The sequence below is a fragment of the Mesoplodon mirus genome, assembly GCF_964341445.2.
Source record: "Mesoplodon mirus genome assembly, chromosome: 3".
NCBI classification, from domain to species: Eukaryota; Metazoa; Chordata; class Mammalia; order Artiodactyla; family Ziphiidae; genus Mesoplodon; species Mesoplodon mirus.
The window spans coordinates 171,421,473-171,446,982 of record NC_138978.1 but is presented as its reverse complement, the minus strand read 5'-3'; the positions used below and the strand labels follow the sequence as shown (position 1 = coordinate 171,446,982).

At 39.9% G+C, this 25,510-nt stretch overlaps 1 protein-coding gene across 2 annotated transcripts in view; it reads left to right on the top strand.

Annotated features, from left to right (window-relative positions):
• The window catches only part of LOC309799892 (negative elongation factor D-like), a 69,364-nt gene that overhangs the window by 3,502 nt on the left and 40,352 nt on the right, over positions 1-25,510 (top strand). Inside the window, exon 2 of one of the 2 annotated variants that reach the window (XM_082613518.1) lies at positions 22,638-22,688. The gene's annotated coding sequence lies outside the window, so the exon portion shown is untranslated. Of the gene's footprint in view, positions 1-22,637; positions 22,689-25,510 lie in introns of those variants that run through there. The other variant, XM_082613517.1, reaches the window with a different exon arrangement.

Here is a 25,510-nt window from a genome sequence, read left to right as displayed (position 1 = left end):
AGATTTTTAATCACAGTTTCAATTTCAGTGCTTGTGATTGGTCTGTTCATATTTTCTATTTCTTCCTGATTCAGTCTTGGCAGGTTGTGCATTTCTAAGAATTTGTCCATTTCTTCCAGGTTGTGCATTTTATTGGCATAGAGTTGCTTGTAGTAATCTCTCATGATCTTTTGTATTTCTGCAGTGTCAGTTGTTACTTCTCCTTTTTCATTTCTAATTCTATTGATTTGAGTCTTCTCCCTTTTTTTCTTGATGAGTCTGGCTAATGGTTTATCAATTTTGTTTATCTTCTCAAAGAACCAGCTTTTAGTTTTATTGATGTTTGCTATCGTTTCCTTCATTTTTCTCCATTTATTTCTGATCTGATCTTTATGATTTCTATCTTTCTGCTGACTTTGGGGGTGTTTTTGTTCTTCTTTCTTTAATTGCTTCAGGTGCAAAGTTAGGTTGTTTATTCGAGATGTTTCCTGTTTCTTAAGGTGGGATTGTATTGCCAGAAACTTCCCTCTTAGAACTGCTTTTGCTGCATCCCATAGGTTTTGGGTGGTCGTGTCTCCATTGTCATTTGTTTGTAGGTATTTTTTGATTTCCTCTTTGATTTCTTCAGTGATCACTTTGTTATTAAGTAGTGTATTGTTTAGCCTCCATGTGTTTGTATTTTTTACAGATCTTTTCCTGTAATTGATGTCTAGTCTCATAGCATTGTGGTCGGAAAAGATACTTGATACAATTTCAATTTTCTTAAATTTACCAAGGCTTGATTTGTGACCCAAGATATGATCTATCCTGGAGAATGTTCCATGAGAACTTGAGAAAAATGTGTATTCTGTTGTTTTTGGATGGAATGTCCTATAAATATCAATTAGGTTCATCTTGTTTAATGTATCATTTAAAGCTTGTGTTTCCTTATTTGTTTTCATTTTGGATGATCTGTCCATTGGTGAAAGTGGGGTGTTAAAGTACCCTACTATGATTGTGTTACTGTTGATTTCCCCTTTTATGGCTGTTAGTATTTGCCTTATGTATTGAGGTGCTCCTATGTTGAGTGCATAAATATTTACAATTGTTATATCTTCTTCTTGGATCGATCCCTTGATCATTATGTAGTGTCCTTCTTTGTCTCTTCTAATAGTATTTATTTTAAAGTCTATTTTGTCTGATATGGGAATTGCTACTCCAGCTTTCTTTTGGTTTCCATTTGCATGGAATATCTTTTTCCATCCCCTCACTTTCAGTCTGTATGTGTCCCTAGGTCTGAAGTGGGTCTCTTGTAGACAGCATATATATGGGTCTTGTTTTTGTATCCATTCAGCCAGTCTGTGTCTTTTGGTGGGAGCATTTAATCCATTTACATTTAAGGTAATTATCGATATGTATGTTCCTATTCCCATTTTCTTAATTGTTTTGGGTTCGTTATTATAGGTCTTTTCCTTCTCTTGTGTTTCTTGCCTAGAGAAGATCCTTTAGCATTTGTTGTAAAGCTAGTTTGGTGGTGCTGAACTCTCTCAGCTTTTGCTTGTCTATAAAGGTTTTAATTTCTCCATCAAATCTGAATGAGATCCTTGCTGGGTAGAGTAATCTTGATTGCAGGTTTTTCTCCTTCATCACTTTAAATATGTTCTGCCAGTCCCTTCTGGCTTGCAGAGTTTCTGCTGAAAGATCAGCTGTTAACCTTATGGGGATTCCCTTGTGTGCAATTTGTTGTCTTTCCCTTGCTGCTTTTAATATGTTTTCTTTGTGTTTAATTTTTGATAGTTTGATTAATATGTGTCTTGGCGTGTTTCTCCTTGGATTTATCCTGTATGGGACTCTCTGCTTCCTGGACTTGATTAACTATTTCCTTTCCCATATTGGGGAAGTTTTCAACTATAATCTCTTCAAATATTTTCTCAGTCCCTTTCTTTTTCTCTTCTTCTTCTGGAACCCCTATAATTCGAATGTTGGTGCATTTAATGTTGCCCCGGAGGTCTCTGAGACTGTCCTCAGTTCTTTTCATTCTTTTTTCTTTATTCTGCTCTGCATAGTTATTTCCACTATTTTATCTTCCACGTCACTTATCCGTTCTTCTGCCTCAGTTATTCTGCTATTGATCCCTTCTAGAGTATTTTTCATTTCATTTCTTGTGTTTTTAATGGATGCTTGATTCATCTTTAGTTCTTCTAGGTCCTTGTTAACTGTTTCTTGCATTTTCTCTATTCTATTTCCAAGATTTTGGATCATCTTCACTCTCATTATTCTGAATTCTTTTTCAGGTAGACTGTCTTATTTCCTCTTCATTTGTTAGGTCTGGTGGGTTTTTATCTTGCTCCTTCACCTGCTGTGTGTTTTTCTGTCTTCTCATTTTGCTTATCTTACTGTGTTTGGGGTCTCCTTTTTGCAGGCTGCAGGTTCGTAGTTCCCGTTGTTTTTGGTGTCTGTCCCCAGTGGCTAAAGTTGGTTCAGTGGGTTGTGTAGGCTTCCTGCTGGAGGGGACTAGTGCCTGTGTTCTGGTGGATGAGGCTGGATCTTGTCTTTCTGTTGGGCAGATCCACGTCTGGTGGTGTGTTTTGGGGTGTCTGTGGACTTATTATGATTTTAGGCAGCCTCTCTGGTAATGGGTGGCATTGTGTTCCTGTCTTGCTAGTTGTTTGGCATAGGGTGTCCAGCACTGTAGCTTGCTGGTCGTTGAGTGAAGCTGGTTGTTGGTGTTGAGACGGAGATCTCTGGGAGATTTTCACCATTTGATATTATGTGGAGCTGGGAGGTCTCTTGTGGACCTGTGTCCTGAAGTTGGCTCTCTCACCTCAGAGGCATAGCACTGACTACTGGCTGCAGCACCAAGAGCTTTTCATCCACACTGCTCAGCATAACAGGGAAAAAATGTAGAAAGAAAGAAAGAAAGAAAGAAAGAGGATAAAAGAAAATAAAATAAAGTAAGATAAAATAAAATAAAGTTATTAAAATAAAATAATTATTATTAAGAAAAAAATTTTTAAGTAAAAAAAAAACAACAACAAGAACAACAAAAACAGACGGATAGAACCCTAGGACAAATGGTGAAAGCAAAGCTATACAGACAAAATCTCACACAGAAGCATACACATACACGCTCACAAAAAGAGGAAAAGGGGAAAAAATCATAAATCTTGCTCTCAAAGTCCACCTCCTCAATTTGGGATGATTCGTTGTCTATTCAGGTATTCCACAGAAGCAGGGTACATCAAGTTGATTGCGGAGCTTTAATCCGCTGCTCCTGAGGCTGCTGGGAGAGATTTCCCTTTCTCTTTGTTCGCACAGCTCCCGGGTTTCAGCTTTGGATTTGGCCCCGCCTCTGCGTGTAGGTCGCCGGAGGGTGTCTGTTCTTTGCTCAGACAGGACGGGGTTAAAGGAGCCCCTGATTCGGGGTCTCTGGCTCACTCAGGCCAGCAGGAGGGAGGGGTACGGAGTGCGGGGCGGGCCTGCGGCGTCAGAGGCCGGCGTGACGTTTCACCAGCCTGAGGCGCGCCGCGCGTTCTCCCGGTGAAGTTTTCCCTGGATCACGGGACCCTGGCAGTGGCAGGCTGCACAGGCTCCCCGGAAGGGGGTGTGGAGAGTGACCTGTGCTCACACACAGGCTTCTTGGTGGCAGCAGCAGCAGCCTTAGCGTCTCATGCCCGTCTCTGGGGTCCGCGCTGATAGCCGCGGCTCGCGCCCGTCTCTGGAGCCCCTTTCAGCAGCGCTCTTAATCCCCTCTCCTCATGCACCAGGAAACAAAGAGGTAAGAAAAAGTCTCCTGCCTCTTCGGCAGGTCCATACTTTTCCCTGACTCCCTCCCGGCTAGCCGTGGTGCACTAACACCTTCAGGCTGTGTTCACGCCGCCATTCCTCTCCCTGCGCTCCGACCGAAGCCCGAGCCTCAGCTCCCAGCTCCCAGCTCCCGCCCACCCCGGCGGCTGAGCAGAAAAGCCTCTCGGGCTGGTGAGTGCCGGTCGGCACCGATCCTCTGTGCGGGAATCTCTCCGCTTTGCCCTCTGCGCCCCTGTGGCTGCGCTCTCCTCCGCGGCTCCGAAGCTCCCCCCTCCTCCACCCGCGGTCTCCGCCTGCGAAGGGGCTTCCTAGTGTGTGGAAACCTTTCCTCCTTCACGGCTTCCTCCCAGTGGTGCAGGTCCCGTCTCTATTCTTTTGTCTCTGTTTATTCTTTTTTCTTTTGCCCTACCCAGGTACGTGGGGAGTTTCTTGCCTTTTGGGAGGTCTGAGGTCTTCTGCCAGCGTTCAGTAGGTGTTCTGTAGGAGTTGTTCCACATGTAGATGTATTTCTGATGTATCTGTGGGGAGGAAGGTGATCTCCGCATCTTACTCTTCCGCCATCTTACCCCTCTCAGTATTGATAGATTTTTATTCTTCTATTGAATGACAGCCATACAATCAGAACAGCAGTGAGATGCTTCCTCCTAAGTTGGAAAAAGGAGAAATAAGGTTTGCCATCTGTGGGAGTAGGCCAGGAGACTGTAAATAAGTGCCTGAAGTGTTTGGGAACACGAAAAGCTCCAGTTAAGGTCACCTGGGTGTAATTTCAAGCAGGCAGTTCTAGAATGTGATTTTAATTTAGTAATGGGAACCCCATTGTACCTCATATGGAGAAAGAGTTGAATGCACAGAAGACAGTTCAGTCTGGAGGAATAGAAAGGGAAACTACAACTGGGCAGTCCAGAGACAGGGAATTAGGAGACACAAATACTCAATCACTGCAGCGTATTGTGGGGCAATGATCCTTCATCCCACAGCCCCACCTCTAGCATGAATAGGAGATTTTGCTTAAGATCATGCATATTTCCATTTGTTTTTATTTTCTGCTCACTAAGTAGCATTTTCATCATGAACTGTTCTGCTAATGAGAAGGTAGTACCCTGGATGGGAAAAATATCATTATTCTAAGACCTGGAAGGAGTATCTCTCCCAGAATAAGTGAAGGAAGGGACAGTCTAATTGGACTGATAAACTTCAATCTCCTGTGAGTTTGATTAGTTTGATTAGTCTTCCCAGGACTGATGATGGAGAGACACTGACAAGGCAAGAGCCAGATCCAGAACTGTATCACCTGTGAGGCCCATTGTGGATGGGAAGCTGGCCTTCCTCTGGAAAGCACTCTGCTGTTAACTGCATTGAATACTTAACACTGCTGGGTCATTATTTAGGAACAATACATATAGATGGGATAAGGCTTATCAGTATATGCATATTTGCAACCTTTCTCCTTCCCTGACACTAAAAAGGACTCTAGCTTGGCCTATTTAGTGCTGTTTCTTTTCCCCACTCTGCAAATCGTAGTCCTGATTTGCTTGAATGGTTTTTGAGATTTTGTGGTGGAGGGTTGAGAGGAAAAGGTGGGGAGTTGGGGAGCAAAAAGACAAGATATGCTTATGTAGGGATTTAAAGGAGATTAGTGGTGGTCTGTGAGAGAAATGGATTGAGGAGAGAAATAAGAAGTAGTCATCAAGGTCTGTGTATCAGCTTCATGGAGTTTGAGGTGACACAAGTAAAATACTTGTTATACTGAAATTATTTTAGTTGGATGAAATGGAATGCATTTTTTAGAAAAATGTATGCTCCTTCATCTGCTGTGTGCTTTTCTGTCTTCTCATTTTGTTTTACTTACTGTGTTTGGGGTCACCTTTTCACAGGCTGCAGGTTCGTAGTTCCAGTTGTTTTTGGTGTCTGCTGCCAGTGGGTGAGGTTGGTTCAGTGGCTTGTGTAGGCTTCCTGGTAGAGGGGACTGGTGCCTGTGCTCTGGTGGGGGAGGGGGCTGGATCTTGTCTTTCTGGTGGGCAGAGTCGCATCTGCTGGTGTGTTTTGGGGTGCCTGTGAACTTAATATGATTTTAAACAGCCTCTCTGCTAATGGGTGGGGTTGTATTCCTGTCTTGCTAGTTGTTTGGCAAGGGGCGTCGAGCTCTGGAGCTTGCTGGCCGTTGGGTGGAGCTGGGTCTTAGCACTGAGACAGAGATCTCTGGGAGAGCTCTCGTCAGTTGATATTACATGGGCCTGGTAGGTCTGTGGTGGTCCAATGTCCTGAACTCGGCTCTCCCACCTCAGAGGCTCAGGCCTGACACCAGGCCAGAGCACCAAGACCCTGTCAGCCACACGGCTCTGGGAATTCAGGCAAAGTCGGCAGGAATCAGCTCCAAATATTAAGACCTCAAGCTTACTAACCAAGCGGAAATGCTTCCAATCCTGCAGTCTTTTCCTGTCTTAAAATATATTAATTCTAATCTCAAATTGATTGATAGTTTTGGTTATAGAATTCTAGGCTGAGTTATTCCCAAAAGCCAAGACATGGAAATAGTCTAAATGTCCATCGATGGATAAATGTATAAATAAAATGTAGTATATACACAATGGAATATTATTCAGTCATAAAAAGAAGGAAATTCTGTTTTTGTGAGAACATGGATGGACCTTGAGTGCACTTTGCTAAGTGAAACAAGTCAGACAGAGAAAAAAAATACTTCATGCTCTTATGTACAGAATCTAAAACAGCCGTACTCATAAAAATAGACAGTAGAAAAGTTGTTGCCAGGAGCTGGGGGTTGGGGGAAATAGGGAGATGTTGATCAAAATGTATAAACTCCCAGCTACAAGATGAATAAGTTCTGGGGATCTAGTGTATAGCATGGTGGCTATAATTAACAATACTGTATTATATACTTCAAAGTTTTTAGGAGAGAAGATTTTAAATGTTATCACCACACACACACACACACACACACAAAGGTAATTATGTGAGGAAATGGAGATGTTAATTAGCCTTATTGTGGTAACCATTTTGCTATATATATGTATCAAATCATGAAAAAATAAATTAATTAATTTTAAAAATCCTGGGCTGAAAACAAATGATCATTGAACTTGAAAATATTGTTCTCTAGCATATGCTTTTACTGACAAGAAGTCTGCTTTTCTCCCTGGAGGCTATTTTCCCCCAGCTTTATTGAGATATAATTGACATATAATATTGTATAAGTTAAGGTGTACATAGTGTTGATTCCAGGTGTATGTTGCAAACTGATTACCACCATAGTGTTAGCTAACAAAGCCTTTAGGTACAGACTTCCCTGGAGGTTTTTATGATCTGCTCTTATTATTTTTTTATGTTTTAATTTTTTTTACAATGATTTTCCTAAGTGTGATTCTTATTTATATCACTTGGCATTTGGTAGAATTACCCATTTTAAATTCACCCTCCAATTTGGAAAAAAAATTTTTTTCTTGCTTTGGTGTTCTGATTATTTCTCCTCTCTATTCTCTCTTCTCAATACTCTTATCCTTTGGATTTGGATCTTCTGTATTCATCTCTGAAGTCTCTTATCTTTTCCCATGTTTTCCCTTTCTTTATCTTTTCTTCCAAGTTCTAGGGAACAAACCAGATGATATGTTCCTATCCTTCTATTGAAGTTCTATTCTGGGAACTTGATTTTTAACTCAGTCTGATACTCTCTCACGTCACATGTGAATGAAACTAAAGGCTCTGTCACAACCCTGGACTTCTTTCCAAACTGCTCCTGTCATACATTTTCTACTTGGCTCCTGCTTGCTTGGATTTCCCTCTGATTTGCAGTCCTATTTCTCACCTTTGCTTTTGGCACAGGAAATTCCTGAACAATATTTTGTAAGCTGCTCTGAGACATCTCTTCAGACCCCATAGGGTCTTGGCACCATATGTGCTTCTAAGAGCACTGCTACTCTCAGACCCATTTATGGTCAGCTGATCATTTGTGTTAAGGTGACTCCTTTTATAGAGTAGAGAACAATTTTTAAATTAAATCATCTCTCCTAACTTTTCTTTTGCCATAGTTACAAAATTCGTTGAGTCAGGTTTGATGAAATGAGTGGGCATTTCTATTACATGAGGTAAAAACAATAAGAAAAAGTAACAGATTTCATGGCCACTGTCTTTCAGACCCCGGGTCAATGATGTGTGGCTTACAAAGCAGGCAGTTGTTCACAGTGCAGTAAACTGCCACAGAGGGCTGCTGTCTCTGAGCATAAATTCGGGTGATTCATTTCTATTCCAGGCTGAATCAAAATAATGATAATGAAATTGATGATATGAACTGCATGAGAGAAATGAGCTGCATTTGTGTTATAGATGTATTTTGTAGGTGAGAAAGCAGAACTCAGGGACGTCTTGCCAGAGGTTCACATCTAGTAAATGTCATAGTTTTGCATGTCCCTTCCTTTCTACATCTCCTTATACTCTCTGCTGCCTGAATTAACCTCCCTTCTTTGAAATAGCTAATGGCTATTTCAAAGCCATTAGCAGTAGAGCATGGTGGTTAAGAGCCTGAGTTCTAAAGTCAGACAGTTATGAATTTGAAATCCTGCTCCATCATTTAGAGACCTTGATTCACGTTAGTGACCTGCTCTATCACTGTGACCTTAGAAAGTGACTGTGCCCATCTAGATCCACTTTCTACCCTCTCCACCTTTCTCTCTTCCCCAGTAGTCTGACCTCAGCATATTTATCCACAGGCTCAGGACTCCTGATTGGTTTTTAGCTAAGTAGAGCATGGGAAGAGAATGAAGGTGGATTATTTATCCCCCCTCGTCCTCCCTTGCATTTCCCATGGGCCGGCTGCATCCCTCTGTAGAAGGGGATCCTGTCAGATAATCCTCCTGACTTGGCTCTCCTTCTGGCTTCTGGTAATCATTCTCCTTCTCCAGGGTTAGGATTAGTAATGGTCCCAACATTACTAGCATCAGGATACTGCATTATTCCTTATGATTTCCTTACACTCTGCCTATACTTTGGCAAATAGGGCTTTTATTAAAACCTCCTCCAATTAACCTATATTTGAGTGCTCCATCTGTTTACTGCCAGGACCCCACAGATATATCTATGGCACTCAACTTTTTATGTAAAATGAGTATAAGAATATTATTCACCTTATGGATTTGTTGTGAGGATTAAAGGAGACAGTGGCCCTAAAGCATCAAGCATAATATACAGAAAGTACTTGATACGTTTTAGCTATTACTATTAATTGTAACAATGTCATTCCATTTACGTTAAGGTCAAAATTCGCCTGTTATTGACTAGGCGATTTCAAGTTCAGTGTTTCTAATATTTATGCATACTGGGTTTTTCCCACTTTCTTTTCTCTTCTCTCTCATGCTTTGTTCCTTCAACTAACTAAAATGCTTCTTAAAAGATAACTAGTAGGTTAATGCTAAAGAATAGTTTGTTAATAAACAGGCTGAAAGAGATTCTGGTTTAAATATAGGTATGAGTTCCTATCGCTAATACAGCAGTCAAGGGCAAAAAAAGTAAAAATAAAAATACGTGTCTATTGTGGGTTGTAAACTGAAACCTGCCCACAGGTTTCAGGTAAGAACTTAGTTAGTGAATTAATATATTCTCTGTATATGGAGGTAAGAACAGAAAATCTCTTTACAAACAGAATAAATCTAAACCTGCTTAGAACTGTGACATTCTGGCAGGAGTTAGTAAGATGAACTGGTTGACCTTAGCTTTCCTAATCTTTCATTCTATGATTGATCTTGACAGAAAGAGAAAGTTGCAGAGAAGCTGTCCAGGGGCAGGCCAGTCACCAGTACCTAACACCATGAAGTTTTAGCCTTTGTTCATCTAAATACAGAGCATTGCTTTGTACAAAGAAGAATGGAAAAACATCTCGGGAACAGATGTAAGAAAGCATTCTTTTCCTTTTTCGCAAAAATGTGGTTACCGTAGGCCACCACAGTCAGGACCAGAGGACACCATGCTGGCTAACGGAAACCAGATGCTCTGGTAAAGGAAGCCATGAATAAATATGAATTATTTTCAGCTGAATGACCTTCAATTATCTCCCTTAATGTTGAGCCCGAGTCCTCTGCCATAATCTTCCTTTGGTTACCTAACGAAGAGAATAACAAAGGCGCTCCATGATAGGGTGATTTATGGAGGACATGTACAAGGGCCATCTATGGTATGTGAGAAAGGGAGGGAGAGAGAGCTGGAGAGCAAGAGAGAGAGATTGAGAATTAGTTCAAGATCAAAAATAAAAACACAGGAAATACAGTTTTGTGGGTAGAGTCCTGGCTAGGAGCCAAGAGTCCTGGGTTCCAGTCCTTATTTTGGTACTGATTCATTGTGACATATTGGACCACTTCCAATTATATTTATTATGAATCTAATCTCTTAGCCTCAGTATACCAAGATTTTCCCACCATTGCAAAATGGGGCTGATATTTGTAGATTTCCTAATTTCCAGGAATGCTATGAGACTTGATAGTCATTTTCCTTCACACTAGCTCTATAACCGCAGTGTTGTTTCCTTTATCTCTATATGGGACTATATGATATCCTAGGCCCATAGTTAAACATCTTGAAGATGTCAAGCTTGAATAGTCATTTTCCTTTTCCCAAACGGAACTTGTTCTTAACCAGCTTCCCTTTACCAAACCACTTTTTCGTCACAATGGCTATATCTTAATAACTATTACATCCTTTTTTTTTTTTTTTTTAAAGGAGATGGTGGTGGTGGTGTGGTGGCAGGAACTCTTCGTAGTAAGAAAATTGTTAATGGGAAATGTAATCTTTTAGGGAAGATTTACTTGTAGACTTACCCCATCTCTTTCTTTGGATTTTGCTAAATTTTTCTCAGCAATTTCAACACCCACAAGAACATCTCCACCTACATATCTTACCAAATGCAGACAAAGTTAAATTCATCCTGTTTCTTTTTTCTTGACTCTCCTTGATTCTGTCTCTCTCTTTTCTTCCACTTAAAAATAATTTCTCTTTTTCTGATCTATTTCTCTTAACAGATCCATGATTTTTCTAGAAATCCAGGTTTGGTAGAGTCTCCTCCTCTCCCTTATTGTTTACTGATTCTGGTATATCACTATCAAGAAATCAGAGAAGGTTTATTTTCCGTTCCTTGACTGAGGCCTAAGGCTAAGAGGAGCTCTGGGAAATGAATAACAAAGACCAGATCCCATCCACTTTAAATTTCTCAACAAATATCTCTCTTATCAGTTTTCCTCCTCTGCCTCCTAGATAATCATTTTCTCCCTCTGGATATTTCGTAAAAAACACGCAAACGTGCTATAATTATTTCTTCCATTTAAAAAACTGTCGTTCCCCACCCCCACCCCCAGCCGCAAGAGAAACAAAAATAAAAACTTAAAACTACTATATGAGTTTCCTAGGGCTGCTATAACAAAATGCCATAGACTGGGTGGTTTAAACACCAGAAGTTTATTTTCTCATAATTCTGGAGTGTAGAAGTCCAAGATCAGGGAGTTAGGTTTGGTTTTTCCTGAGGTCTGTCTCCTTGGCTGGCAGATGGCTACCTGCTCGCTGTGGTCTTCACATGGTCTTCCCTCTGTGTGTGTGCATCCCTAATGTCAATCTCTGTGTGTCCTAATCTCCCCTTCTTATAAGGATACTAGTCATATTATATTAGGGCCCACCCCAACTGCCACATTTTACCTGAATTACCTCTTTAAGGACCCTATCTCCAAGTGTAGTCGCACTCTGAGATACTGAAGGTTAAGGCTTCAACATATGAACTTTGCAGGGACACAATTCAGTCTACAACAGAAACCAACAGCAACAAAAATTCTAAGAACCAGTTTTTACCCCACTTCCTTCTACTACTACCACCTAATTTCTTGCTCCCCTTTGCAGAAAATCTTCTCAAAAGAATTGTGTGTACTTGCTGTCTCCAGCCTTTCCCCTCCCATTCTCTCAACACCACTCCATTCAGTTTTTTGCTTTCACCAGTCCACCTAAACTACTCTGGTCAGGGTCACTCACAACGTTGATGATAAATCCAGTGGTCACTCTCAGTGCTCATTTTAATTGATAGAGCACCAACATCTGACACTGCTGATGGACCCTCTTTCTTGATACCCTCTACTCATTTGGCTTCCAGAACACACACTCTCTTGGTTTTCCTCCTGCCTTCCTGGTTATGCTCTCTTAATCTCTTTTGGCGGTTCCTCCTCTTTCACCAGAACTATTAATGTTGTAACAGCCCAGATTCTCCTCTTTATCAACATTTATCCCCTTGGTGAACTTATCCAGTTTCACACTTTTAAATACCATCATTATACTAGATTCCCATGTTTATATCTCTAGCCCTCTGTCCAGAATTTTAAATGCCTATGTATCATTTCCATATGTATATAATATGTACAAAATTGAATTCCCAAACCTGCCCCATATGTTACCTCCTTGACCTCAATTTTTGGCAGCTCTATCCTTCTGGTTGCTGGGATCAACCATATTGAGTCATCCTTGACTCCTCTCTTCTCACATTCCATATTTTATTCACCATGAAATCCTGTTGGCCCTACTAACAAATGTATTTAGAATCAGACCACTTCTTGCTACCTCTGTTACTACTAATCTGTGCCCAGACATGATCTTACCTCACTTGGATTACTGTAATTTCCTCCAAAATAGTCTCCCTGATTCCATACTTGACTCCCTAAAATCTATGCTCAGTAAAGCAGCCAGAGTGAGGCTTTTAAAATGCAAGTCAAAAAAAAAAATGCAAGTCAGATCCTGTCAGTCCTTAGACCTAGAACCCTCCAATGACTCCACATGTCACTCACTGGAAAAGCCAGTCTTTATATGGCCTAGAGACCCTTCATGTTCTGCCCTCTCTTATATCTTTGATCTTATCTTTTGGTCTTCACCCCCTCAGTTGCTGCTCCACTCACACTGGTCTCATGTTTTTTCTAGAACACAACAAGAACATTCCTGCCTCGAGGCTTTTGAGCTAGTGGGTTCATCTGGAGCATTCTTCTTCCAGATACTCACATAGATAACTCACTCCTTTCCCTCAAGCATTTGCTCGTTATGTCCTTTTCCTCAGGCTTGCCCTGACCGCCTTTTAAAAATTGTAAATTGCCTCAAACCCAACTCTACCCTTGTGATCCCTCTGACTTTATTCTATTTTTATCTATTTAATTACTTATCTATTCAATAGAACTTATCACTTTCTAATGTAATACATAATTTGTTCAATTATTATGTTTAATATTTTCATGTTTTTATCCTCTATAATATCAGCTCCAGGAGGGTAGTGATTTTTTTTACCTGTTCACAAAGCACTTAGACTAGGTCCTGGCAAATGTAGTTATTCAATACATACATGCTGAAAGAATAAATGGATGATTTGAGAAAAATTAGCTCTAGAGGAGAAAACCCTTTCAGCTGAGTTCTCACATCATCGAGAGGATATTATATTTCTATGATCTGTGTCACTAACTTGGTGGATCAACAAAGACCCTCATGGGCTCTTTAAGACCTGGGAAAAAAGTTTTTAAAAAATAATTGAAAAAAAGAATATGAAAGAGAATATATACATGTATAACTGAATCACTTTGCCATACAGCAGAAATTAACACAACATTGTAAATCAACTATACTTCAATAAAATATAAAAAAATAATGAAGACCTGGAAAGACCACCTTGAAGACAAAACTTTCAAGGAAAGGTTGGAATCACCTCAGCAAAAGGCCACACTTGCCTGAAGTCTCTTGTCAGTATAACACTCACTCGAACGGACCACGGTCCTAAAGTCTGCCGCACATTCTCTGAGGTTTTCCTCTACCATCTTTCTCCATCTATGGTGAGAAACTATAGGTGATTTAACCATGAAAGTCATTGGTCATCTTGATTCTGCCTGTTTGTTCACTCCTGACACTAAAGGTCCTGAAGGTGTCATTCCCTAACTCACTTCCAATTCATGGTAGCCTCCCATCCAGGTCTTTGATGACACATTTTACCATATTGATTAAAACAGACAGCAATATTTGTCACATTTAATAGTATCATGACATTTCAGCAGTCACCTCCTTCTGGAAGATGTTTATTCAGTCTTATACTGGTCCAAATTCATCTCCCAGCCCCGGTCTTCTTCCTCTAACTTACTCTTTGTATTGTTTTAGGTTAAGCTTTTGAAAAAACAGCTCTGATTTCATCAGACCTTGAATAGCTCCCAAAGACTGCTGAATAAATTCCAAATCCCTTCGCTTGCTGTTCAAGGCTGTCTATAATCCAACCAGAGTCCACCTTATCAGCCCCATTTTTCACTATGTCCCTATGCATACCTTAAACCTTAGACAAAATGGAACACTTGATACTCATTGAACAGATCTAGTAGATTTCCTGCTTTCATGCCTTTCTCATATTGTTAATTCCACTTAGAGTGCCCTTTCTCCCTTTCCACCATCTGAATTGCTTCTATCAGACTGAGTTTGAATACCATCTACTTTATAAAATTACCCTAAAACATCCTTCAATGAAGAGATATTTCCTTTCACTAAACTCCCACAGTGCTTTATCTGAACCTCTCTTTTGGCAATGATCACTTCTGCTTTCCGTTATATTTATATGTATAGCTGTCCTTTTTTCTCTCTGCCCACTCCCTTACCCACACTGCCCCTAGACAGAGAGTTCTCCCTCACCAGGGTGGATTTTATTATCCTGGGGTCTTCTACAGTTCTTAGCTCCATACCTAGCACCTCAGAGTCACAGTTATGAATCTGTTGAATAGATGTTGAATAAGTTTCCAATTTTCTCTATCAGGTTGTGTAACTCTGTACTGCCTCCTTTATCCTCCTGTATCCCTTTGCTCTTATGACACCCTACTCTTCTGCCATCTGTTTTATTTTCCTCTCTGGTTCTTTTCGGCTTTGACTTCATTTTAGATCTCATGCTTTAAGCTATCCAGTGAAGTATGTATGTAAATTAGTAAAGGCCTCAAATCATTTCCTCATGTGTACACTCACCAAATTAGTGAATGTATATTTAATGCAGAAATACATATTCTGTTTATAGCCCTAATCTTTGCATTGTGTGTCATACAGTTTAAAAGTGGGCCAATATTTATTTTCTCACACAATTGTGAAGGTCCAATTGGAAATTCTTAAAGAACAGAAGGTGTTCTGATTTTTTTCTTTTGGTGATCAGAAGTACTAAAAACCAAACATCTTGAATGATCCATGCTGGTCATATTTTCAAATATCCTCTCCTGGTGTAAGAACATATGACAAAGTTTTGGCTTTAGATATTATGGTTGGTGTGGTAAACAGTTTATATGCTTAGATCCCTTCTTGTTCTTGGGTACTTGGGGTCCTGAGTGAGAGGAGGAAAGGTTTCATATCACCAGAAAGAGTGAAAAAAACAGTAATTGGCTTTGCTGGCATACATTCATTTTGGCAGGCTTTTCTTTCCACTTGGAGGAAAGTAACTGTCTGAGAACTGACTAACCAACTAGCATTTATTGAGCATCTACTCTGTATCGAGCCATGTGCTAAATTAGAAAGACCTTGAAGAAAGAGACTCATCCTTGTAATCACTTTCTTCAATCCAACAGGGCCAAATTTAATCTACTCATTAAACAAATATATGGATCCTTTGCTATGTACCAGGAACAGTGCTAGGCACTGGATATATGAAGGTGAATATGTCTGGTTATCTGATTTCAAGGAACTTACAGTATAGGATGAGAAATAGACAAAGAAGAATGACTATGAAAATTTAACCACAATACAAGGCTAAATATAGTAAAATAGCCAGTGAATGGTAGAGGCAGTGAGTACTGAAGGAGTTTGCAGGGAGATGACTTTAGGATGAGTGGTTTAGGGGGCCTAGAACTGAATCCCCAAACCCAGCCCAACTGATGATTCCAAAAATTCTATTGAGATTGAATTCTTGTTCTATAGTCCTGCAAGTACAGAGTCTTAGGTCAGCTTATCATGAAGAATGTTCTGATACCGTTTTTAGAGTTAAAACTAGGAGAGCTGCCTGGATTAATTTTGGGGTATGTGACTCTCTGACCCTCTGAACAGAGATTGTATTGATATCCTGTGCAGCTATGAACCTTCCCTTTCTACTCTTTGTGAGACCTTGGGAAATAAATCCTAAGTGAGTGTGGCAAGAAAGTCTGTAAAATGATCTGCCTATGCTTATTAAAAGGTAGTGAAGTCTCTCTAACCAAAAGATGAGTTCTTTGCATCTGGGAAAGAGAGAGTTGGAATCTATTCTGTATCATCTATCATAAGCTTCTAGCTGCGGTCAAAGAGTTGAATATGTATTACAAGCAATGATGGAAGAGGCAAGAAGAGCCCAGTTTGATTTTCCAGATCTAAGGCTGCATTTTGAGCCGCCACTTAGAAAAATGCTTTGACTTAAACACTGAGCCAACTTGATTTGGAACTGTCACCACCAAGAGAGAAAATATCTGGAATACTTGCAATGTCATTTCTGGGTAGTGTGTCTTTTATGACTTGTCGTGCATTACTAAAGAGAGACAAGTGAATACTGTGTAGGATTGGGGACTACATGAAACCATTAGTGCTGTCATAGCAGGCAGAAACAAGACCACCAGGCAGAACAAAAGACCACCCAACACAAAACACGAGTTCCCATTAGCAACATTGTTGAAACTGTATGCTCTTGACACTTGCATTTCAGAATGTTGAGCCACCAAGCACGCTGTAGGATAATTATTGCTTTGTGATGATATTTAGTGACTCTCACAATGTGGACCACCAATTCTGGTGTGGGTTTCTTCTTTTTTATTAGCACCATCTGAGAATGTCTGTGGTAGAGACTTTGGTGAATTTCGTCTGTCCTGTGGCCAAAGGAATGAAAGGAAGAACAATTTAGTTTGTTAATAGGGAAGAGTTCAGCAACAAAAAGCCCATGACACATGTCTGAAAGAGGCTTCATTGAGGGCTTTTTTTCTCTCCTTTTTTTCCCAAACAAATCATACCAGAATGTTTTACTACCACTTCTTAAAGTACTCTGTATGCAAATAGTCTTGTACTCATTTCATAGCTGTGGTGGGATCTTTTATCCAGCAAAATTTTCTGGTCACTATTTCGATCTCAGACAGACCCAGCTGTCTCCCAGTTAATAAAACAAACTAAAACAAAACACTTTTCTTTTTCCCCTAGAAGAAATCAATATGATCGCTCAAGATAAGTTCTTTACCTTTTATTTTATTTTATGTTTTGTAAAGGAAAAGCCAGTCCAATTTCTCTCCATTTCTCCCCTTGTTCTCAGACTCTTTTCTTTGCCTTTATATCATTTTATTCTTCTTATACTGAGTGTCTTGGTCAAATTTTTAAATCTGAATTCACCGATACTAATTCTTGTCTAACTTATTTCCTGATGGCAAAATTTTTGATGAGTTTTCTTATTGTTGATACTTTCTCCTCTTGTATTCTAGTTTGCTCAGTTAGCATTTCGTTGAAGTTTATTTACAGATTTCCCTAGATGTTCACAATCATCACCCAACTTCTTTTCTCTCTCACATTTATGATTTCAACACCTTTTACATTCAACTTATTTTTAAGGAAGTTTCCATTTTATTTGAGAGTTTTGGATTCAAAGCGAATGAATAACTAATCCTTAAATCAGTAACTCAGCAACTTAGTTTTCTAATTGGAACTTATTTAGTTTCCAGATTTTGTTGGGAAATTGACTTAGCATGTTATTGTTGTCATTGTTCATAAAATCAACATTTAGTGGAAGCAACAAAGAAGTACCTTAACAATATCATAGAGAAAGGTTGACTTTCATATCTAACACATAAATCTCTTGATCCAAAACCTTTGACAAAAATAAATCAAACTTGAGTTATCTTTCTCTGAAACCAGTCTCTAGAGCAGTGTCACTAGTAGAACTGGGGCTCTTTAACCATTCCAGTCTATTGCTTGAGTAAGCAACACTGCTGTGTTACAGGCAAGATTCTGGTCCAATTAGCTTTTGGTCAGAGGGGATACACCTTCTAAACCTTTCCAATTCAATGAGAGCAGAGTAGTAGGCATCTTACACAGTGCACAACTATAGATATTTGATGAACAAATGGCAAGAGATGAACACATAACTAGAGAATGATATAGACAAAAGGAGAGGTGAAATTGTAAAAGAGCTAAATCTGGAAGGAAAAAGTCATGAAATTTATGGATTTTATAGTTGAAATGCCTGTTTCACCTCTACATATGCATGATTTGTTTTTGAACCCACTGTACATGCCACGATTCCCAGGAACTCATCCCAAATTGAATTCCATCCTGGAATGCTGAGGTTTTCAAATACTAAATTATTCACCAGTTATGGAACAGTCCAGATTTCTCCTCAATTTACCCAAGCCTCTTCTGACCATCATTTCCCGGGTATCCTTATAAGAAATTCTGAGTTTCTCATGTTGGTATATAAACTCTCTGGCTTCACTTGTGTGAGTTTATCTTCTTTCTCACTCAGGAGATTTCTCTGCTTTCCCATGCCCTGCATCATTCTTTCATCTGCAGGGGCTGATCTGTCCATTTCCTGTGGGGTAGACGCTTGGCCCAAATGTGTGTAATTATGAAGTTTCCCCTGGGGTGTAGGATGGTGGGAGGGGTAGTTCTTGGTGCCTGGTGTACACAGTCTGTGTCTCAAGAGAAGACTCATAGAAAACAATTAACTGAGCATTTGTCAAAAATGCTGGCACGTGCATATGTCTTTTAGCTCCCAAAAGATTTGCCTTCTGCTTTGCTAACCTCAGGATACTGGCCAGCCACAGGGAAAGACTGCCAAGCACATCCAGCTCATGTAGCAAGAGGCTGCTCCACTTGACTATCTGGAAATCATTCTTTCACTCACTTGGGAGGTTCTGGGGCCTCTTTATTTCCTCAGAAACAAGGCCCACCCAAATGATTTCAAGGGTACGTTGCAGCACAGTTTCCACAGGCAGACAAGCTGTGAAAGTTGGAAATCTGCAACTCCTCTCCTTCCCCATTTACTGCAGAACATTCTTTTCCCAACCACATAGGTTTACAGTCTCCCAAGATCTTTCTCATGAAAGGCAATAGAACCCAGTGTCAAGTTAAGACTAATAATTAGGAGAATCTGTAGCTACTGAGGATGAAGTTCCTAGATGAGCATCAGCACTGACCACAGGAGGTGAGGGTTTGCCTTTTTTCTATCTGTTGTCAGGAATGATGAAGAGAAGCAGAGGGCCCTGGTTTGCCTTTCGAGTTCTCAGCTCCATTTCTCAGTGTTGCCTGTGGTGCACTGGGTAGAGGATGAAGCTTCCTTCCTATTTCTCTTTGGTCGGCTGATGGTGGGCTCCAAGTTGTCTGCAAGCCGAGGACACCAATGTGAAAATAAATTCCATCTTTCGCTCTGAACTTCTCTTCTCCTTATCTCAGATCAAAATGGCCTTTCTTTATCAAGCACATATAATAAAACTGTGAAAGCATGACCAATAAAAAATAGAAATTCAGTGAAAATAAATTTATGCCTGATGGTTCTTTTTTCCCCCATTTCATTACTTCCTTTCCATTCTCTAAACTGGAAGTAATATTTCAGTAATGGTCTTTCTAGTCTATATATCTAACCACAGCACTTTCTTGCTTTAAAACTTCCAATGGCTTGCCACCATCTGTAGAATAAAGTAAATGGTCCCTAGCATGATGCCACACACTTGAACTCAAGCCTTGCTGAATTATTCCAGCTCCCTAAGCCAGCAGGCCCTTTTCCGTTCTGTTCCCGTGCACAGGCTACTCTCTTTATTTGGAATGCCTTCAGTTCACTCTGCTTCCAGAAACGCTACTTCAAAATGCAGCTTGGAAGTCACCCCACTCACGAGCCCTCTTCAACCATCCCTTCCCTCTTCCCCACCAGCAGAGTTGTGCTTGCTCTTGGCACCATGGAATTGTGTACGTACTTCTTTTAAAATATACCATACTGTTTTGCCGGTGTTATTATTGTTGTTGCTCATGTTGTTCATTTGCATGTCTCCTTCCCCAGCAGAATGTGACTTCCTCTGGAGCAGGAGTTGCTTACTATTGTCTTATTAACCTCAGGAGTTCTAAATGCCTGCCATAACTGTGGGTGTCAGGAGCCAACGTCTTGCAAATGCTTAGTGATTCCTGAGAAATAGTCTCCACTGAAGTTGAAATTGGTGTCTCCATTCTGTTTCCTGTCCTACGTCTGTTTCCCATTCAGTCCACAAACACTTATTGGGCACTACTTGCTCTTTATTCTTTTCTTTAATTTTTGATCTTCTCTTTCCACTTTTTGTGGGAAAATTCTTAGACCATAAATCAGAGAACTTTGATTACTGGCTATGTAATTTTCAGACAAGTCTCTGAGCCCTGGTTTCCTTATTTATGAAAGGGGAAGAATAGCACCTCCCTACCAGAACTTACAGAGCCATTGAGTACATCAAATAAAGCAATTTCATGAGTAACTTATAATAATTATATTTTCTACTTGTATTGTTTCTGCTGTTTTCCTGGCCTTTAACTGTCAATGTCTTTCCTCCATAGTGCTTCTTTCTTAACAATGTATTTTCTTCCTGCTTTTTAACTTTCCTTCTCTTTCCATAATATTCTTTTCATGCTCCTCTTTCACAAGTGCCACCCTTTTCACTGGTCTCTTCAAAATCATTTTTGAAAGTCAGTCACTGTACATCACAGCTCCTTGGGACTGTCACATTCTTTTTTCTCTGCTGCCCTATTAGCTTCCTTATAAACATCTTAAAAAATGTTTTTTCCTTTGGGAAAAACATGAAAATTCAGGGGAAATTTAAACTTGTGCCTGGAATCAAACAGATGTACAATTCTCCTTTCAGAGAGTTGTGATTTTTGAGAATAAGGTCCTTAGTGACTGGCAGGAAGGTTTCTAGGGTTCAATTGATCAGGGACTGAAAATTCTCTTCTCCCCATGCTGCTGTTACAATTAATGGTCTGAGAACATGACTAAAATTTTGTCCCTGTCCTATTTCAGTTATTCTTAGTTCTTAATTTTTGTTTGCTCAATAATTTATTTGTTCAATATTGAGCAGCTACTTTACACCAGACGTTTGCTTGGTATTGTGTTATTTTTCTTTTCATTAAAGTGTAGTTGTATAATATTATGTAAGTTTCAGGCATACAATATAGTGATTCACAATATTTAAAGGTTATGCTCCATTTATAGTTATTATAAAATATTGGCTATATTCCCCATGTTGTACAATATATGCTTGTAGCTTATTGTATACCTAATAGTTAATTCCCTACCCCTCTTAATCCCCTACCCCTATCTTGCCCCTCCCATCTTCCCTCTCCCCACTGGTAACCACTAGTTTGTTCTCTATAACTGTGAGTCTGTTTCTTTTCTGTTGTATTCACTAGTTTGTTGTATTTTTTAGATTCCACATATAAGTGATATCATACAGTACTTGTCTTTTTCTTTTTTTTTTTTTTTTTTTTTTTTTTTTTTTTTTTTTTCTTTTTGCGGTATGCGGGCCTCTCACTGTTGTGGCCTCTCCCGTTGCGGAGCACAGGCTCCGGATGCGCAGGCCCAGCGGCCATGGCTCACGGGCCCAGCCGCTCCGCGGCATATGGGATCCTCCCAGACCGGGGCACGAACCCGTATCCCCTGCATCGGCAGGCGGACTCTCAACCACTGCGCCACCAGGGAGGCCCAGTACTTGTCTTTTTCTATCTGACTTATTTCACTTAGCATAATGACCTCCAAGTCCATCCATGTTGTTGCAAATGGCAAAAGGTACTGTATTTTTATGAAAGGCATGGCCCTCAGTCCCAGGGAGCAAACAGTCCAGTGGGGATAAAGGGGATCATGCTGGTGATTACAAGACATATTTGGGGGACACATGGCTGAGTTTTGGTCTGATTTGTTCCCTGGTATATGCACAGCAAAGGCAGTGCCTTGGACATAGTAGGTTCTCAATAAATATTTGTTGAATTTATGAATACATTTTGAAATTGAAAATGTTGAATAGGAGTTAATCAGTTAAAGGAAATGGAATAGGGTGTTGGAACAGGCAAAGGGAACAGCATATGAAATGGCCCAGTGGCAATAGAAAGCATAACAATTATGGGGACCTACAGATCTCTTTTTGGCAAAGGCTTAGAGTGAGGGATGGGTGTGATGAGAGTTGAGCCCAATAAGTCTAGGTGTTCCTTGATAACGACCACCAACTACTATTTACCTTCCTTATATCAGGTGCTTTGCATACATTATCTTAAAACCTTACAACAACCCCATGAAAAAAATTAATATTCAGCCTCTTTTGTTCATTTCAACCTAATTTCACTTAACTACAAGTGGTTGTAGTATTTGAGAACTGTAGTATACTTGACCCTGGCCATATACTTCTCTGATGACAGACAAGGTGACCAGACCCCTGCACTTGAGTTCAGCTGCCTCTGGAAAAAAGACTTCAGGTTTAGAAGTCTTCTTTCAGCTGCTCTCAGACTCTCATTCTCTGGGAATAAATTTGAGAGGACCCTAGGTAATAAATGATCTGTAGCTTTCAACTGTGGTGCAATGTTTCCTTGAGCAGTTGGATGCCAAATTTCAGTAAAATGTGGAATAAGTAAACCAGAGGAAGTCTAACTGGAGCATAATTCTACTTGGAAAAGAGAACTCTGGGAAAACACTATGTTCTCTGGCTAAACCATCAAAAGGTATGAGTTTTGAAGTGGGCTAGAGCAGAAGAGCAGCAAAATTAGGACTATTTTAAATTCTAAGAACTTTCAAATTACTGGTTGGACATTTACTCTGGGGGTTATCATTAAGAGGTTTCAAGAGTCTTAGACTTCTTGTATTGGAAAGGATCTTATAGATCTTGAAGTCTAACTTCCTTGTTTTGTAGATGTGGAAACTGAGGTCAAAGAAGTTCAGTGTCCCATAGCTGTGCTTGGAGGTCAGTGTTCTCTCTACTGTACCACATTATCTCCTGATAACTTTAGGTATTACTATTTTAATGCGAAAAGCTCTTTTTATTTATTTATTTAACATCTCTATTGGAGTAAAATTGCTTTAAAACGTTGTGTTAGTTTCTACTGTATGACAAAGTGAATCAGCTATATGTATACATATATCCCCATACCCCCTGCCTCTTGCATCTCACTCCCACCCTCCCTACCCCACCCCTCTAGGTGTTCACAAAGCACCGAGCTGATCTCCCTGTGCTATGTAACTGCTTCCCACTAACTATTTTATATTTGGTAGTGTATATATGTCAATGTCACTCTCACACTTCGTCCCAGCTTACCCATCCCCATCCCCGTGTCCTCAAGTCCAATCTCTATGTCTGCATCTTTATTTGTCCTGCCCCTAGGTTCTTCAGAACCATTTTGTTTTTGTTTTTGTTTTTGTTTTAGAGTCCATATATACGTGTTAGCATACGGTATTTGTTTTTCTCTTTTTTACTTCACTCTGTACGACAGACTCTAGGTTCATCCACCTCACTACAAATAACTCAATTTCATTTCTTTTTATGGCTGAGTAATATTCCATTGTATATATGTGCCACTTCTTCTTTATCCATTCATCTGTCAGTGGACACCTAGGTTGCTTCCATGTCCTGGCTATTGTAAATAGTGCTGCAATGAACACTGTGGTACGTGACTCTTTTTGAATTATGGTTTTTTCAGGGTATATGTCCAATAGTGGGATTGCTGGGTCATATGGTAGTTCTATTTTTAGTTTCTTAAGGAAACTCCATACTGTCCTCCATAGTGGCTGTATCAGTTTACATTCCCACCAACAGTGCAAGAGGGTTCCCTTTTCACCACACCCTTTCCAGCATTTATTGTTTGTAGATTTTTTGATGATGGCCATTCTGACTGGTGTGAGGTGACTAGAGTTTCGATTTGCATTTCTCTAATGATTAATGATGCTGAGCATCCTTTCATGTGTTTGTTGGCAATCTGTATATCTTCTTTGGAGAAATGTCTGTTTAGATCTTCTGCCCATTTTTGGATTGGGTTGTTTGTTTTTTTGATATTGAACTGCATGAGCTGCTTGTATATTTTGGAGATTAATCCTTTAATCAGTTGCTTCGTTTGCAAATATTTTCTCCCATTCTGAGGTTTGTTTTTTAGTCTTGTTTATGCTTTCCTTTGCTATGCAAAAGCTTTTAACTTTCATTAGGTTCTATTTGTATATTTTTGTTTTTATTTCCATTTCTCTAGGAGGTGGGTCAAAAGGATCTTGCTGTGATTTACGTCAAAGAGTGTTCTGCCTATTTTTTCCTCTAAGAGTTTTAAAGTGTCTGGTGTTATATTTAGAACTTTAATCCATTTTGAGTTTATTTTTGTGTATGGTGTTAGGGAGCATTCTAATTTCATTATTTACATGTAGCTGTCCAGTTTCCCCAGCGCCACTTATTGAAGAGGCTGTCTTTCCTCCATTGTATATTCTTGCCTCCTTTATCAAAGATAAGGTGACCATATGTGCATGGGTTTATCTCTGGGCTTTCTATCCTGTTCCATTGATCTATATTTCTGTTTTTGTACCAGTACCATACTGCCTTGATTACTGTGGCTTTGTAGTATAGTCTGAAGTCCGGGAGCCTGATTCCTCCAGCTCTGTTTTTCTTTTTCAAGATTGCTTTGGCTATTCGAGGTCTTTTGTGTTTCCATACAAATTGTGAAATTTTTTGTTCTAGTTCTGGGAAAAATGCCATTGGTAGTTTGATAGAGATTGCATTGAATCTGTAGATTGCTCTGTGTAGTATGGTCATTTCCACAATGTTGATTCTTCCAATCCAAGAACATGGTATATCTCTCCATCTGTTTTTATCATCTTTAATTTCTTTCATCAGTGTCTTTTGGTTTTCTGAGTACAGGGCTTTTGCCTCCTTAGGTAGGTTTATTCCTAGGTATTTTATTCTTTTTTTTGCAATGGTAAATGGGAGTGTTTCCTTAATTTCTCTTTCAGATTTTCATCATTAGTGTCTAGGAATGCAAGAGATTTCTGTGCATTAATTTTGTATCCTGCTACTTTACCAAATTCATTGATTAGCTCTAGTAGTTTTCTGGTAGCATCTTTAGGAGTCTCTACATATAGTATCATGTCATCTGCAAACAGTGACAGCTTTACTTCTTCTGTTCCGATTTGGATTCCTTTTCTTTCTTTCTTTTTTTAAAAATACATTTATTTGTTTGTTTTTGGCTGTGTTGGGTCTTCGTTGCTGCATGCAGGCTTTCTCTAGTTGCGGTGTGTGGACCATTCATTGCAGTGGCTTCTCTTGTTGCGGAGCATGGGCTCTAGGGCAGGAGCGCTCAATAGCTGTGGCTCGTGGGCTCTAGAATTCAGGCTCAGGAGTTGTGGCGCATGGGCTTAGTTGCTCCGTGGCACGTGGGATCTTCACGGACCAGGGCTTAAACCCGTGTCCCCTGCATTGGCAGGTGGATTCTTAACCACTTCGCCACCAGGGAAGTCCCTTCCTTTTATTTCTTTTTCTTCTCTGATTGCTGTGACTAAAACTTCCAAATCTTTGTTGAATAATAGTGCTGAGGGTGGGCATCCTTGTCTTGTTCCTGATTTTAGAGGAAATGGTTTCAGTTTTTCACCATTGAGAACGATGTTGGCTGTGGGTTTGTCGTATATGGCCTTTGTTATGTTGAGGTGTGTTCCCTCTCGGCCTACTTTCTGGAGGGTTTTTATCATAAATGGGTGTTGAATTTTGTCAAAAGCTTTTTCTGCATCTATTGAAATGATCGTGTGGTTTTTATCCTT